The sequence below is a fragment of the Mustela nivalis genome, assembly GCF_964662115.1.
Source record: "Mustela nivalis genome assembly, chromosome: 3".
Classification (NCBI taxonomy): Eukaryota; Metazoa; Chordata; class Mammalia; order Carnivora; family Mustelidae; genus Mustela; species Mustela nivalis.
This window is the reverse complement of record NC_139022.1, coordinates 30905093-30921437: the sequence shown is the minus strand read 5'-3', so window position 1 is coordinate 30921437 and position 16345 is coordinate 30905093. Positions and strand designations below refer to the sequence as shown.

Below are 16345 nucleotides of genomic sequence, written 5' to 3'. Positions count from 1 at the left end.
CTCTGGGATCATGACCTGAGCAGATGCTTAACAACAAAGCCACCCAGGTGTCCCTCAGCTTTTTAAAAAGGAAGGAGAAGAGATCTCTTCAGACAATAGTTCTCTCCTCTGCAAAGAGAATGGCACAAGGAACTCAATGGAATCTTTGCTCTCTACTTGCCAAACTTAACTGCTCAGTTCTGCAAGTTCAAAGCTCAGTTCTTCAAGTTCTTCCCATCATTTCACATACATAATTTGTTCACTCATCAGCTCCAAGAAAAAAAGGGGCTTCTGATGTCGGGTATCACAAATATTTCCACTAACACAAGAGAAAATTCAGAGTCTAGTGGAGTATACCAGGAGCCCCTGATATAGGAACACTCCACAGACCTGTCCTCCTTGAGAAATGCAGGCACTGAGTGCTCCTGAGGTCACTGCCCTGAGCCTCTGTCCTGCCCGGGAAAGTGTGAAAACAACAGAAAGGATGACAGCCTCTGATTTGAGGCCCCCCTAAGGAAAGCTTGGCTGAGAGTTGCAGGCCCATATTTACAGGACACGAAAGTGAAACTACTGTTTCTCTGCAGAACAAGCAGTTCTGGGAAAAGAAACATGATGATCTTATGCATTCAGTGGCTCAGGGAGCAGAGGGAGGCAGAGAAACACCAGGGACCATGAAAGACAGGTCTCAGATAACTCCTGTGAGGTCATCTAGCCAAGACTCCCAGGCAAGCCCTGGGGACAGGGACGAAGGTTGTGAACAAGCTTCCAAAGCTTTCAGTGACTGAGAAGTATTTCCCATCAGAAAGAAAAAAAAACTATAACTTCTCTCTGTCTTTCCATTTCTTTCATTTTTAGGGCCCCTATTGCTGGCTGCCCCATCATCCCACTTGGGCATAGATTTCCCTGGCAGGTTATGGGAATAACTCACAAACAACTCTCACTACCAGGAGGTGCTCTGGGGAAATTTGGTAAGATACCAGGGAAGTGGACACAAAAAAGGGAACAAGGTACCTAGATTCTAAGATTTATATGGCGGGTCAGGAGGAAAAATAACAAAATATCTCTAGAAGAAGAAGAACATAGGAGGATCTATATCTATAAGGATCTACAAGAGGAGCTGTAAGATTTATTTCCATGCTATAGTATCTAAGACAATTGGATGCTGGCACAGGGGTAGACTAACTGGCCCACAGAAAGGAACAGTCTTGGATGGGACTCAGGCATGTGTGGAATTCTGTTGCTTGGGAGACATACATGGGATGTCAGTGGGTATAGAAGGCACCATCTAGTAAACAGAGCTGACAAACCGGTTCTCCATATGGATAGAGGATACTGAATCTCTACTTACTTCACCTATGATAATCAACTCCTGATGGACTTAGGACCTAAATTTCAATGGGAACTGAAGAAGAGAACATAGCTGTTCTTAGGGAAAGATTTCTTAAAGGAGATGAAACCTGTATAAAAATACCAAGATATGGACAGACACTTCTCCAATAAAGACATACAAATGGCTATCAGACACATGAAAAAATGTTCATCATCACTAGCCATCAGGGAGATTCAAATTAAAACTACATTGAGATATCGCCTTACACCAGTTAGAATGGCCAAAATTAGCAAGACAGGAAACAACATGTGTTGGAGAGGATGTGGAGAAAGGGGAACTCTCTTTACCCTGTTGGTGGGAATGCAAGTTAGTGCAGCCTCTTTGGAGAACAGTGTGGAGATTCCTCAAGAAATTAAAAATAGAACTTCCCTATGACCCTGCCATTGCACTCCTGGGTATTTACCCCAAAGAAACAGATGTAGTGAAAAGAAGGGCCATCTGTACCCCAATGTTTATAGCAGCAATGGCCACGGTCACCCAACTGTGGAAAGAACCAAGATGTCCTTCAACGGACGAATGGATAAGGAAGATGTGGTCCATATACACTATGGAGTATTATGCCTCCATCAGAAAGGACGAATACCCAACTTTTGTAGCAACATGGATGGGACTGGAAGAGATGATGCTGAGTGAAATCAGTCAAGCAGAGAGAGTCAATTATCATATAATTTCACTTATTTGTGGAGCATAACAAAAAGCATGGAGGACATGGGGAGTTAGAGAGAAGGGGGTTGGGGTAAATTGGAAGGGGAGGTGAATCATGAGAGACTATGGACTCTGAAAAACAATCTGAGGGGTTTGAAGTGGCAGGAGGGTGGGAGGTCGGGGTACCAGGTGGTGGGTATTATAGAGGGCACGGATTGCATGGGGCACTGGGTGTGGTGAAAAAATAATGATACTGTTATGCTGAAAATAAATAAATTTTTAAAAGCTTATATTAAAAAAAAATAAGATACCAAGATGACAGCTGTATAAAACAGATGGACCAGTGTGATACCTTTGCCTCTAGAAAAGTGTAAAGTTTTTTTTTATGTAATCAAATACAAAAAAAAGTCTAAAAATATCCACAAATCTAAAGAAGATAATTTGCACAAATGTAACCAAAAAAGGATCAATGGAAGGAAAGATTTTAAAGATTCCAGAAATCACTAGGAAAAAGAGAAAAAATATCAGCATGACATGAATAGAACTTTCTCAAAAAAAAAAAAAAGAAATATATTTGGGCAAAAAATAGAGAAAATACTGCACATTAACTACTAATGAGACAAATGCACCTCTGTGCACTACAAGATGACAGTGTTAATTAGTTTGACTGCAAATTTTCAAAAGTCAGGAAAAATTGGGTACTGGTGAGAATGTTGATTGATAGACTCTCTGAAACGTGGCTGCTGGGAATGTATATCAATACAATCACTTTGAAGAAACAATACAGCCAAATCATAAAATGGCACATCCATGTGCCTTAGGACTCAGCATTTCCACTCCTAACACTATACCAAAGAGTCATTCTGCAAAAATGTGCAGAAGACATGTAGACATATGCTCCCAGCAGAGGTCTTCATAACTGCAAAACAGAGAGGATAGGCGTTGACAGAGAACTGATAAATAAGTTGACTTACACAGCATCGAAAAGCATGAACCATAGTTATATAGAGAGGAATAAATCTTTTAGTGTAGTGTTAAGACTAAATATTGGGGTGCCTGGGTGGCTCAGTGGGTTAAGCCTCAACCTTTGGCTCGGGTCATGATCTCAAGGTCCTGGGATCGAGCCCCGCATCGGCTCTCTGCTCAGCAGGGAGCCTGCTTCCCCCTCTCTCTTTGCCTGCTCTCTGCCTACTTGTGATCTCTGTCTGTCAAATAAATAAATAAAATCTTCAAAAAAAGATTAAATATTAAGGACCCATAGAACACCCCTTAAATAAAGCTTCAAGAAAACTAAGCAATATATTGTTTAGGCATGCGTATATAAGTGATAACACCACAAATAAAAGAATCATAAACACATATTGCATGACATTGTCACCCAGGGGCTGGGGACAGAGCTAGAGTAAATAGGAACGCACGAGGAGATATAAGTGGTTAGAGATGTTCTGTTTCTTGGGATGATTGTTCAGTGTTAAGTGATCATTATATTACATGAGTAAGTAAAAGATATAAAATAGACAAATATCTTAGTTCTTTTCAGATTGTTGCTCTGTCTATTCTGTGTGTACTCGGTCGTGAATCTCTCCCTCCTGCCATATTTTGGGGACATCAGAGAAATGTTCTCCGTCTGACATACAATTACTGCAATGATGGGACAAAGACTGAGAAATCATTCAGGGAGGAAGCACTGGGCAAGAGAGATGGAAATTCCAGGTAGAAGCAATGGCAAGGCAAAGATGCAGGCTCATACATGACCTTGACAACTGGCCATGGATGCAAAGGAGTACACACAGACAGCCAATTACAGTTCTCAGTAGGAAGGCAGGAAAATCCTCTGAGGCCCAGGTACCCTGGCAGTGATGGGGCTCTTTGTTGAGGGTGAGAAAAAGCTCCCATCAGGGGCTCCCCAGGGCTCATCTGCTCCCCAGCAGTATGTGAGAATCACTCTGGACATGGTGCTCTCTGTTGGGTTGGCTGAGGTCCACAGTGTCCTCTGCACCCAAGGGGCTGGGAGCTGATGCCCCAGAATACACAGCTCAAGGTCCAGCTCAGACTTGCTGCTCCTAAATCACCATTAGGAAATGAGGAAATATGATTTATAAAGATGTTGTTATGTTCTCTCTGTTCAGAGAAAAGGGAAATAAATTCTTCTTAGGAACGAATGGCTTAGAAATCCCTCCTCTCCTGGTTCCACTCAGATGAGTAGATGTCCAGTCAGTGTAATACACAATCCCCAGACTTTTGTAGAACAGAAATGTCCCCTGTCCTGGTTCATCCCTTCCTCCAACTGGGTGAGACATCTGCAACAGGGACAGGAAAAGAGTAGGCTTCTCTCTTCATTCTTCCTCCCAATGCCCTCATTACATGGAGGAGCATGGCGTAGGGGAACTACAATTATAGGAAAAGACTCACCCAGGTAGGACATTTGCAGTGCAGCTGATGGCCTAGTGTGGTGAATGTCCCTCAGGAAGAAGGGTCCTATGAAGGCCCATGCTCATGGCCCCATTGGGATCTTGGAACAAGTATAGTCCAAACCTTCCAGCCTTCTGCCTCCTCTGTGGTGTCAAAGTTCAAAGGCAGCTCCTTCTGTTGGCCATGTCCCTTGTAACAGGCTCACTAAAATGATCCTTGCCTTTCCTCTGCACAACCTGTCAGCTGCCCTTTCATGACCCAGGGGAGGAATCAAGGATGACAATGACGAAGTCACAGGATCTTAGCCACAGAAGGATTTCATAACTTGTTATGGACATTTGCAATCTCAGCAGAAACTTTGTACAACAGACCTCCTTTTTCACCCCGTCAAAGTCACACAGCCCCCTCCCCTGGGGCCTCCCTTCTGAACACAAACACCCTGGGGGTCTTTCACTGCTGCTCCCACAGGAGGATGAGGATAGAACAATCCCTGAGAGTTCACACAGCTTTTACACTCATCAAGTCATTCATGAGCTGTGTTGAGCTCAGACCCTCACTTGGCTGGGGCAGGTATATTGACACCAGGGAAGGTCACAGCTGGGGGCAGGAAGAGAAATCCACCATGGATGTCACTTCTGCAGTCTGATCTCTGCAGGCAGAAGGGAGTTAGCCCCTGAGCTGAGCATGTTGGGCAGCCCTAAGGAGTAACTTGGAAGGCAGTGTTTGCACCCATCTGAGCCGCCAGCCTCAAGGGGGTTGAATATGGACTTCTCACTGGTCTGGACACTGGCATCAGAGTAAGACTCTTAGGTATAAGGCAGCTGCTCTCAGCCTCTGGGCTGAAAGTGCTCAAATTACCCTGCACAAACCAGGGCAAACGCCAAAAAGCCCCCACCATCCAGAAAGCTGAAGATGGAACCGGTTCAGGCCTGTTTTGATAACTGGAGTGTTTTCCAGGAATAGAAACTGAAAGCAGCCACTCTGATTTCCCTCCCCCCAGAGCCGTGCTCCCAGCTTTACTCAGAAATCGCTCAGCTCTGAGCTGAAAGGACTAGGCAGAAAACTGTGAGATTGCCTTCTCTTTCCTGGGTCCTCTCCCCACTGCCCCTTCTGTCTGGACTCTTTCTAAGACAACCTCAACCCAGCACAACTCCCTTCATTCCTTCGGGAGCAATCTGAGCCTGGAACCTGTTGTGGGGGAATCTCAGAGGTAGGCATCTCTCCCTGAGAGCTTGACCCATTCCCTGGGAGGGCTAACTTGCCAGCAGGACCATCTGCCTGATCACAGTCACCCTCTGCTTCCTGGAGCAGGTGAGTGAGAGGGGTGACAGGGGGTAAAACCCAATGTGACTGATGACCCTGCAGGAGGGAAGACATGAAAGGCAGAGCCTGACACCAGGGCAGGGGAGCTTGGGGACTGGCTTATCCCTTTCAGTGAGTATTGACAACAGGGCCCCCCTCTGACATTCTTCAGAGGCAAAACTCAGAACCCTGTACTTTGCACCAAACCAATTCTACCTTCTAGTGTGGAGACAATGGGCCTTTCATCTCCATATTCATGGCAGTTGGCGGGGACGGGAGGATGTGGTCTTCTGATGGGACAGTGGAAATTTCTGGGGTAACCTGGAATTGGAAAGTCCAGCTGAACCTCCAGTGGATTAGGGAGTGGGGGTGGGGTTTCAGGGACAAGGGGTCTAGCAGACCTTAGACAATGTGTAACAGTGGACATGTGTATCTGCATAGGAGAAACTGTCCCTATTGCTGGACACCACCTCCATCCTTTACCTCAATGAGGTGGACTCTTGAAATACTTTTTCCCAGACCAGGTCCTTTTGTGTTTCATGCCCACTGATGATGCAGATGTTTATTACACTTTCCTAGAATAAAGCAGTATGTATATTTTTTCCCCTCACCCTTTCCCTATGATGATAAAATGGGGGGAAATGTGGGGCTTGATCCACCGTGAGTTCAAAGTCACAAAAGTCCTTGATGCCTCGGATTTCTTGTCTGGGCCAAGGCTGATCCCGGCTTCATAGCTCCAGATCATTGGGCATGACATGAACTCTGTAGGATCCTGCATGGGAAATGCACTAATGAGTGTTCTTCATTCTGCTTCTTAGATCATGAAATCTGTTTGGTGCAGTATAACAAGAGTTCAAAAAAGTTACCCATTGGAACAGATGCAATAGGTCAAAATGGAATGTAGGGAATTGTTGGTAAAGTCTTTCGTCAGGTGTATTCATGTGTGTGAGTGCATGTGTGCTGCATGGATATTTAGTTCCTTTGTGAAATGCATCTTTTACTGATGGTATCCTTCAGGAGACTTTGAAAGGTCTGCTCGCAGGGTCTGGTTCTCCTTGCAAGCACAACTGCCCTCTCCAGTTGAAATCTGCTCCCTGGGTTCCCTCCATAAAAGTATATGTTTCTTTAGTCAAGGACTAAAGAAACCCTCTCCAGATAGGGAAGATCAGAGGTATAACATGGTATGACCTGCAAAAAATTGAGCCTGGGGGCCACTTGCTTTCCAGGCTCATTTCTGCTGGCATCTCCTCAACTTCTGGGTTAGTGCTCTGAGCCTTGGTGTCCTGGAGGCTCATACACACACACACACACACACACACACACACACACCAGCACTTGCACACTGACCGTTCCTGAAAGACCTGCTACCTCTCGTGGGTTTACCCTTGTCCCAGCCTGGCCTAGCAGTGTCACATGGGCATACTGCTGTCTTAAAGGACCCTGAGAGGGTTCCACATGCAGGGTTGTCTAGCACCACAAGTAAGGCAGGAACTAGATAAGCAGGTAATGGGAAACAGGGAGCTGTGGCTTGTGCTGTAGGGCTTCAGTCACCCCCTCCAGTAGGGCCCAGCACAGGTACTCAGGTGAAGAGACCTTTGCAAAGTACATGGTTGAGTCAGACATAGTCACAGAAATGATCCAGAAGATTTTAAGTTTGTGCTTACCTCCCTTAGCCACCCTGGGGTGGGGAGCTCATACTCTTCACCAGCCCCTACTTGCTTTCCAAAGGGCTGGGGCAGAGCTGGCTACAACATTTCAGATGACAGATTTAGGAAGAAAAGTTAATTTATCTGTCAACTAAGGAGTGAAGGATATGCAATGATGCATTGTGCTTCATTCATCTAACAGAAATATGTCCCATACCTGCCAGGCACTAAGGGCACCAGAGAGTCTAAGGAATTATTTACTATAAGTGCCAAGACCTATATATGTGTATTTTTATGATACCAGGCATCTAACATGGGATGACACAATATTTTCTGGGACTTTCATCTCTTGAAGAGACAGAGGTTTTTTTGTTTTTGTTTTTGTTTTTCAATTGATCTAACACACAGGAAGTCAAGGTGAGATGGGAACATGTGAAGGTTGCAATGGGATTTAGACAAACCAAGAAAAGGATTCAAGAGGTCTTGAATCCTTTGTTTTAGTTCAGTTCCTATGTCCTAGCTAGCCTGGTTCCCATGAGACCCATCCAGCCTTCCCCATCCCATACTAGAGGCAAACTTATAGGCAACCAGAATACATAGCATGCTCAGGAGCAGAAGAAACCCCTTCATACAACCAAGTCAGTGAGCCTGGAACTCACCCAGGATATCATCTCCCTGGAGCCAGGATGGCTGGTAAGACCTTCGGAAACCTCTGTGTTTCCCCATAAACAAGAACTTGGGCTATTGTTAGGAAAGGTCAAGAGAGGTCTTAAAGAGGGCTTTGAGTTTAAGGGTAAGGGAAGGCTACTCTTAGGGATTCTCACTCCAGAGTGTTCCTCGAGCCTGACCCAGACCAGAGCTCCATCTTTCTGGCTTTTAGCCAGCTTTGTCCATGCACGTTCTCCCACCATGTCACTCACTCCCTCACCGAGCTCAGGGCACCTGCACTCCTGTGGGAAGAGGCACCATCCTTGCTGACCTGTTGCACCTCAAATTTGTCACAGGGGCTCCTGGTGGAGGACCCTGAAGATTTGGGGGCACAAGGCAGATGAGATGGTAATTACATCATATTTCATGAGATTCCCTCCCTCTGAACTCCCAGCATCTCCTGATCATATCATTATGCATCCATCTCCCAAGGGTGGGGGGACAGTCAATTTCCCTGTAACAGTTTCTAAGATCTGATGACACATTGTAGGATTTTTTCCTCATACTTGCAAAGCAATGAGTTTTCCTTAATGTGTTGTGAGGATGGGAGCTGAGAGAGGACTGTGATTTTCATTCTCTCCCCAAATTCAGAAGGGTGCATCTAGGGAGAGGTAAGTGGCAGTTGATAGCAATAAGTGGCCCACATCCCCAGGAGGAGCATCTCATCATCCAGCCATCCCTCAGCCCCTGGGCCTGGATATTCAACACTAACTAGAATCACCCTCCCCTCCTATCCAGATAGAAACATAAAATGACATTATTGGAGTAAATCTGGGATCCTCCATCATTGCTTTGTTATCTTCAAGCTTGTTTCTTCTTTTTATTTATTTAAATTCAATTTAGTTAATATATAACATATAATTAGTTATAGGGGTAGAAATTAGTGATTCATCAGTTGCATATAAAATCCAGCGCTCATCCAAACAGGTGCCTTCCTTAATGCCCATCACACATTTAGCCCATGCCCCCACTCACCACCCTCCAGCAACCCTCAGTTTGTTCACTATAGTTAAGAGTCTCTTATGATTTGCCTCCCTCTCTTTTTTTATTTTATTTTATTTAAATTCAATTAATTAACATATAGTGTATTATTAGTTTCAGAGGTAGAGTTCAGTGATTCATCAGTCTTACATAACACCCAGTGCTCATTTTATCAGGTGTCCTACTTAATGTCTTTCACCCAGTTACCTCATCCCTCCCCCTCCCCTTGAGCAACCCTCAGTTTGTTTCCTGGGGTTAAGAGTCTCATGATTTGTCTCCATTTCTGTTTTCATCTTGTTTTATTTTTCCTTCTCTCCCATTATGTTCTTCTGTTTTATTTCTTAAATTACACATATGAGTGAAATTATAATTGTCTTCCTCTGATTAACTTACTTTGCTTAGCATAATACCCTCTAATTCCATCCACATCATGGCAAATAGAAAGATTTAATTTTTGATGGCTGAGTAATACCCCATTGTATATATAGACACACCACATCTTCTTTATCCATTCATCTGCCAATGGACATCTGGATTATTTCCACAGTTTGACTATTGTAGACATTGCTGCTATAAACATTGGGGTACATATGTCCCTTCAAATCACTGTTTGTATCCTTTGGGTAAATACCTAGTAGTGCAATTGCTGGGTCATAGGGTAGTTCTATTGTTAACTTTTTGAGGAAGCTCCATACTGTTTTCCAGACTGTCAAGCTTATTTCTTATCTGTGAGATGCTCACAGATCACATTTGGGAAATACCTTCATCTGTAGCTAGGGATAATATCACTTACCTAATAGAGCTTGGAGAAGATTAATCAAGAAATGCCATGCAAAAGACCCAGCTCAGACAGACTCACAGAAACAGGACATTCCTACACTGTGGTAAGAGTTGGAGGGAGTAAGAAGAATCACAGGAAAGTTTTCTTCAGAACCATCAGTGAAGATGCAAGTGGGGTAGTTTTGGTGGAGGAGGAGAGCAAGAAACTACACCACAGGACCTGTAGGCCAATGAGAAATTTCTCCTACAGATGGGCTTTGGGCCTTCTGATTCAGTGTGAGGACTAGCCTCCCAGCAGCATCAGGAGACCCCATAGATGGGTCTGAAAGGGAAGCCCTCATGGAATAGAAGGCCTCATGGGGCTCATAGGGAAACTCTTCAGCAAAGAGGCAGCGTTGAATTATAATATGTTTTAAAAATTGCATTTGTGCAGATAAAAACAGTAGTTTTTTAAATTCAAGTTAGTTGGCATACAGTGTAATATTAGTTTCAGGTGTACATTGTAATGATTCAGTACTTCCATGTATCAGTCAGTATTCATCACAAGTGCACTTCCCAATACCTATCCTCTGTTTTCCCCATCCTCCTACCTACCTCCCCACTGCTAACCATCAGTTTGTTCTTCATACTTAAGAGTCTGTGTCTTCTTTTGCCTCTCTCTTTTTGCTTCACTTTGCTTGTTTTGTTTCTTAAATTCCACACGTGTGAAATCATATGGTATTTGTCTTTCTCTGACTTATTTTGCTTAGCATAATACTCTCTAGCTCAAACCATGTCATTGCAAATGAAAATACTTCATTTTTGTGGCTGAGTAATATTCTATTGTATTCATACACCACATCTTCTTTATCCATTCATCAGTCCATGGACACGTGGACTCTTTCTATAGTTTGGCTATGATTGATAATGCTGCTATATACTTCAGGGTGCATGTACCCCTTTGAATTAGTTTTTTTGTATTCTAAGTAGATACCTAGTAGTACAGTTGCTGGGTCATAGATTAGCTGTATTTTTAACTTTTGAGGAACCTCCATACTGTTTTCCAGAGTGTCTGTACCTGTTTGCCTTCCCACCAACAATGCAAGAGGTTTCCGCTTTCTCCACATGCTCACCAATGTCTGTTGTTTCTTGTGTTGTTGATTTCAGCCATTCTGACAGGTGTAAGGTAATATCTCATTATAGTTTCAATTTGCAATTCCCTAATGATAAGTGATGATGAGCATCATTTCATATGTCTCTTGGCCATTTGGATGTCTTCTTTGGAAAAAGGCCTATTTGTGTCTTCTGACCATTTTTCAATTGGATTATCTGGTGTTTGAGTGTTGAGTTGTATAAATTTTTTTATATATTTTGGATACTAGCCCTTTATCAATATGTCTTTACAAATATTTTCTCCCATTCTGTGTGTTACCTTTAGTTTTATTGTTTCCTTCATTCTGCAAAAATGTATTACTTTCATGTTGTCCCCATAGTTTATTTTTGCTTTTGTTTCCCTTCCTTTCTGGATTAATATAGAGAAAGAAGTTGTGATGTCAAAGAAGTTACTGCCTATGCTTTCTTCTTGGATGTTTATGGTTTTAGGTCTCACATTTGGATAATTAAGGATAATTGAATTTATTTCTGTATATGCTGTAAGAAATTTTTTTCTGCATGTTGCTGTCCAGTTTTCCCAACACCATTTGTTGGAGACTGTCTTTTTTCCATTGGATATTCTTTTCTGTTTCTTGAAGTTTCATTGACCATATAATTCTGAGTTTAGTTCTGGATGCTTTCTTCAGTTCCATTGATCTATGTGTCCATTTTTGCACCAGTACCATACAGGTGTTTTTTGTTTTGTTTTGCTTTGTTTTTATTACACTTACATTTTAATGAAAGATGTTTATTTAAAAAGTGGTTTTAGGGCACCTGGGTGGCTCAGTGGGTTAAAGCCCCTGCCTTCGGCTCAGGTCATGATCTCAGGGTTTTGGGATTGAGCCCCTCATCGGGCTCTCTGCTCAGCAGGGAGCCTGCTTCTCCCACTCTCTCTCTGACTGCCTCTCTGCTTACTTGTGATCTCTGCCTGTCAAGTAAATGAATAAAATCTTTTTAAAAAATGGTTTTATACACATACTCATAAAAACACATAAATATATGAGATAGGTGCCATTCTGTTTTGATCACTACAGCTTTGTAATCTAACTTGAAGTCTGGAATCATGATACCCCCAGCTTTGTTTTCTTTTTCTCAAGTTTTCTTTCACTATTTGCGGTCTTTTGTGGCTTCATACAAATTTTAGGATTGTTTGTTCTAGCTATATGAAAAATGCTGTTAGTATGAAACTGTTAGTAGGTTTTTTAGGGGAAATTACCACAGCAAAGACTCATAACCTGTGGGACTATGAAAGCACTTTGTGTGTAGCCCCCAGGAGGAGAATCCCCTAGGTAATCCCAACCAATTCTCTTTCCCAATCCTGCCTTATAAAATGCTTGCAGATTTTACCTCAGGGCACAATTTACAAGAGAATGTTCACAAGAGAACTTAAATACCTAAAATACTAATCACAACAGTGACAAGATAAACAGTCATGTACAAACCTAAGTATTGACTTAAAAATCAGTAGGTTATTATTTGGAAAGTCTGTATAACTTAGATGTTGAAGTGGATGAGGGACAGAGATTCCCCAGGTATGCAATTAGCAGTAAACAACATGGAAAATGTCTTAAGAGGAAAGAAGATGTACTTTTCACTGTTATCAAAAAAATTTAAATTATTCTGGACTCTGAAGACATATGCAGTGAAGATGTGTGGGTCCTCAGGATTGAAGGATATTCGGTATTGTCATAAGCTTACTTGTGCCCTGCAGACCTCCCCAGGGGGACATCCTGCTCACCCAGTTGGGGTGGAGGAGAACTTAAGTGCACCTTACACAGAGACCCTCATGACACTCTTCTGCTCAAGTCCATTCATATCTGTGACCTGCTTAGGAGCTATCCACTGGCACCAGAGCTGCAGAGCATTCCTCAGCAGTCTCCTCTGAGTCCCTAACATGTGCACATCTCCTGATTCAGGGATATAATTGATACATTCTGCAATTCGCGGCCCTTTAAAGTTTTCATTAGCTTTTAATATATTCACAAAGTTGTAATGCCATCATAATCAAATTTAGAACATTTTCATTATCCAAAAGATATCCCATACCTCTTGACTACCACCCCTCTTTTCCCTCCTACCATTTGCCCTTCAGAAGAAGGAAATACCCCCATGTATTTTCTGTGCCTAAGGATTTGCCTTTTCTGGACATTTCATGTGAATAGAATCATAGAATACATGGTCCGAGGGGCTGTCTGCTTTCACTGAGAGTAATGTTTTGAGGTTCATCTATGTTGTGGGTGGTATCAGTACTTCATTTATTTTTCATGCTCAGTCCTGATCTCTGGTGTGGATAGACGACTTTTGTTTATCTGTTGAACGGTGCGTGGACAACTGTGTTAATTCTACCTGAGGGCTATTACAGATAATACTGCTATGAACATTTGCACACAGGTTTTACATAGATGTATGTCATCACCACTCACGGGTATATACCTGGCAATGGAATTGCTGGGCCATTTGGTGACTCTTTTTAAATTATTTTATCAGTTTTATGGAAATGTTACAGACAAACACCACTATATAAGTTTCAGGCATACATCATGATGATCTGATTTACATATATTGTGAAATGATTACCACAGTAGGTTCAGCTAACATCCACCATCTCATAAAAATACAATAAAAAGGAAAGAAAGAGAAAACATTCTGCATTCAGATGTATTCCCTTAACTTTTCTATAAATCGTATCATGGTGATATGTATAGTCACCGTGTTGTACATTACATCCCTAGTACTTACTTATCTTACAACTGAAATCTTGTACCTTTTGGACACTTCCTCCACTCTCCCCCACTTTTCACCCACTTCCTCCACCTCTCCCCTATTCTGCTCCCTTTTTCTATGAATTTACTTTCTTTTATTTTTAGATTCCACACGTTAGTTAGATCATGTAGTATTTGTCTGATTTATTTTATTTAGCATGAAGCTTTCAAAGTCCATCCATATGGCCACAAATGGGAGGATTTCCTTGTTTTCTGTAACTGAATAATATGTTTAGATTTTTGAGAAACTATCAAACATTTTTGCAGGGGCTTGTTGTTTCTCATCCAAAAGGCCTACAGTGAGTTAGATGTGGATCTGACACCCTCAGTCTGGAATATCAAATGTGATGATTCCTCTGCCACCCTGTGTGCCTGGTCTTCCCAACCCCCTTGCTTTTCCTATTTCTGCAGGTTACTCCACTGATGAGCAACATCATGCAGCCCTCCCCGTTCCTTCACACCCCATCACCTACATCCTTTACCTCTGCTGGGCCACACCATGAAGATTGGAGCATCTTATCTATGTCGGATGTCAGGAACACAGAAAAAGCTTCCGAAGAAGCTTGCCAGAAATAGTCTCTGCGGTCAAGGAGACCATGAAGACAGCATCCAGTGCCTCAGTGAGAATTGCAGTGACTGGGGACTCTGGAAATGGCATGTCCTCCTTCATCAATGCACTGCGGGGAATTGGGCAGGAGGAGGAGGACTCAGCTCCCACAGGTGTGGTGAGAACCACCCAGAAACCCACTCTCTACTGTTTCTCTGACATGCCCAGTGTGGAGCTATGGGACCTACCTGGCACAGGAGCTGCCACCCAAAGCCTGGAGACCTATCTGGAGGAAATCCAGTTTAGCAAGTATGACCTCTTCATCATCATTGCATCTGAACAGTTCAGCATGAATCTCATGAAGCTTGCCAAAATCATCCAGGGACAGGGAAAGAGGTTCTACGTTGTCTGGACCAAGCTGGACAGAGACCTCAATACACGTGTGTAGTCTCAAAGGAACAACTCCTGCAGGATATCCAGGAGAATATCCGGGTAGCTCTCCAGAATGAGGGAATGTATGAACCCATCATATTTCTGGTCTCCAACTTTGAACCCTCCTTGTATGGCTTCCCAGAGCTTAGGAAGAGGTTGTGCAAAGAAGTGTCTGACATCAGGTATCATGAGCCCCGACAGAACCTGTCTGACACCTATGGGAAGATCATTAATGACAAAGCAATCACTTTTTGGAGGCAAACACGCTCAGAGTCTTTCCAGGACAGCTTCGGCATCCAGAATGCAGATTACCTTGAGAAGTTTTTGAATGTCTGCCACTCATTCTTTGGTTTGGATGATGAGTCTCTCCAGGAGGTGGCCCAGAGTATGGGAAAACCTATGGAGGAGTATAAGGCCATTATGAAGTCTCAGGATCTACACACTGTCCTCAGCAGGGACTGGATATTATCATGGACAAATTGTAATACAGACACTTGCTTATATTCGGTTCTGAACAGAATCCCATTTGTAGGTAACACCGGTTTCTACTACCTTAGAGGGTGGAATCAGTGGCGCCTCCTTGACAACGTCGCCAAGGACACCAACACCATCCTGAAGAAAGTTTTGAGAGATACTGCCATCTGAAGGGTAAGGTCTCAGCAGGCTCCTTCTTGGGGAAAGTCAGGATATCTGGGGTCCTCTCCTCACACTGTATCCTTTAGAATTCTCAATCAGTTCAGTATTTCCACTTTTGTTAGTTCTAAGTTCCTTGAGGTAGATGAGCTGACTAGAACATTTTGAACCCACATCTCAGCAAATCTCCAAATATGTCCTACTTCTCATTTATTAAATGAGCTGGGATCCAAAGATGGAAGAAAAGATTGCACAGTGTGACATACAGTCTCATTCTGACATCCCTTTATCACTTAACATTGGCATCATTTTTCCAAGGCCTCTTGATTTTCTTCTGTTCCTTCAGTTCTCACTTCTCAGTACATGGACTCAAAGAGACACATCTGGAGTCAGAGAATAGAACATCCTTTGGGATGTTCCCTTTGGAGAAGTATAATTGGAGAATGTGTGTTTAGTTGTTCTCCAAAAAGTATTGTGTAGTGGTACCAGGATCCAAGGCCAGTCTTGTGTCCTGTAAAGCTCTGTCCTTATATCTATCCTCAGCAATTGCCCAAATCATTTATATCCAAAAAAGGATACAGGGGGTGGACTCAAAGGCCATTTTACTGGGATTGAGAAATTGTTGAATGGAAAAGGCAAACCTGACTATTTTAAGTACCAAACACCAAGAGGTTCCATGCTCTTCAAATGCACACGCTTATGGTAGGCCTGTCATGGGAAGTAGTGCCTGTTAGATTATGTTTGCTATGCAGAAATTTTTGCTCACATAAAGTACCTGCTGAGGCGCCTGGATGGCTCAGTGGGTTGGGCCTCTGTCTTTGGCTCAAGTCATGATCTCAGGGTCCTGGGATTGATCCCCACATCAGGCTCTCTGCTCAGTGGGGGGCCTTCTTCTTCCTCTCCCTCTGCGTGCCTCTCTCCCTAATCATGATCTCTGTCAAATAAATAAATAAAATCTTTTAAAAAATAATTAAAAATAAAAATAAAGTACCTGCTA

The 16345-nt window shown here is 43.0% G+C and overlaps 1 long non-coding RNA gene and 1 pseudogene across 2 annotated transcripts in view; one reads left to right on the top strand and one right to left on the bottom strand.

Annotated features, from left to right (window-relative positions):
• Positions 1-4710, bottom strand: part of LOC309861115 — a 19068-nt gene extending 14358 nt beyond the window's left edge. The window contains exon 1 of the long non-coding RNA XR_014309758.1: positions 4427-4710. This is a non-coding gene — a long non-coding RNA (uncharacterized lncRNA). The remainder of the gene's footprint in view (positions 1-4426) is intronic.
• On the top strand, positions 4436-16345 carry LOC309861096 (immunity-related GTPase family M protein 1 pseudogene; annotated as a pseudogene). Its single transcript, XR_014316673.1, has 2 exons — positions 4436-5737; positions 14148-16345. The product of XR_014316673.1 is annotated as an immunity-related GTPase family M protein 1 pseudogene (transcript).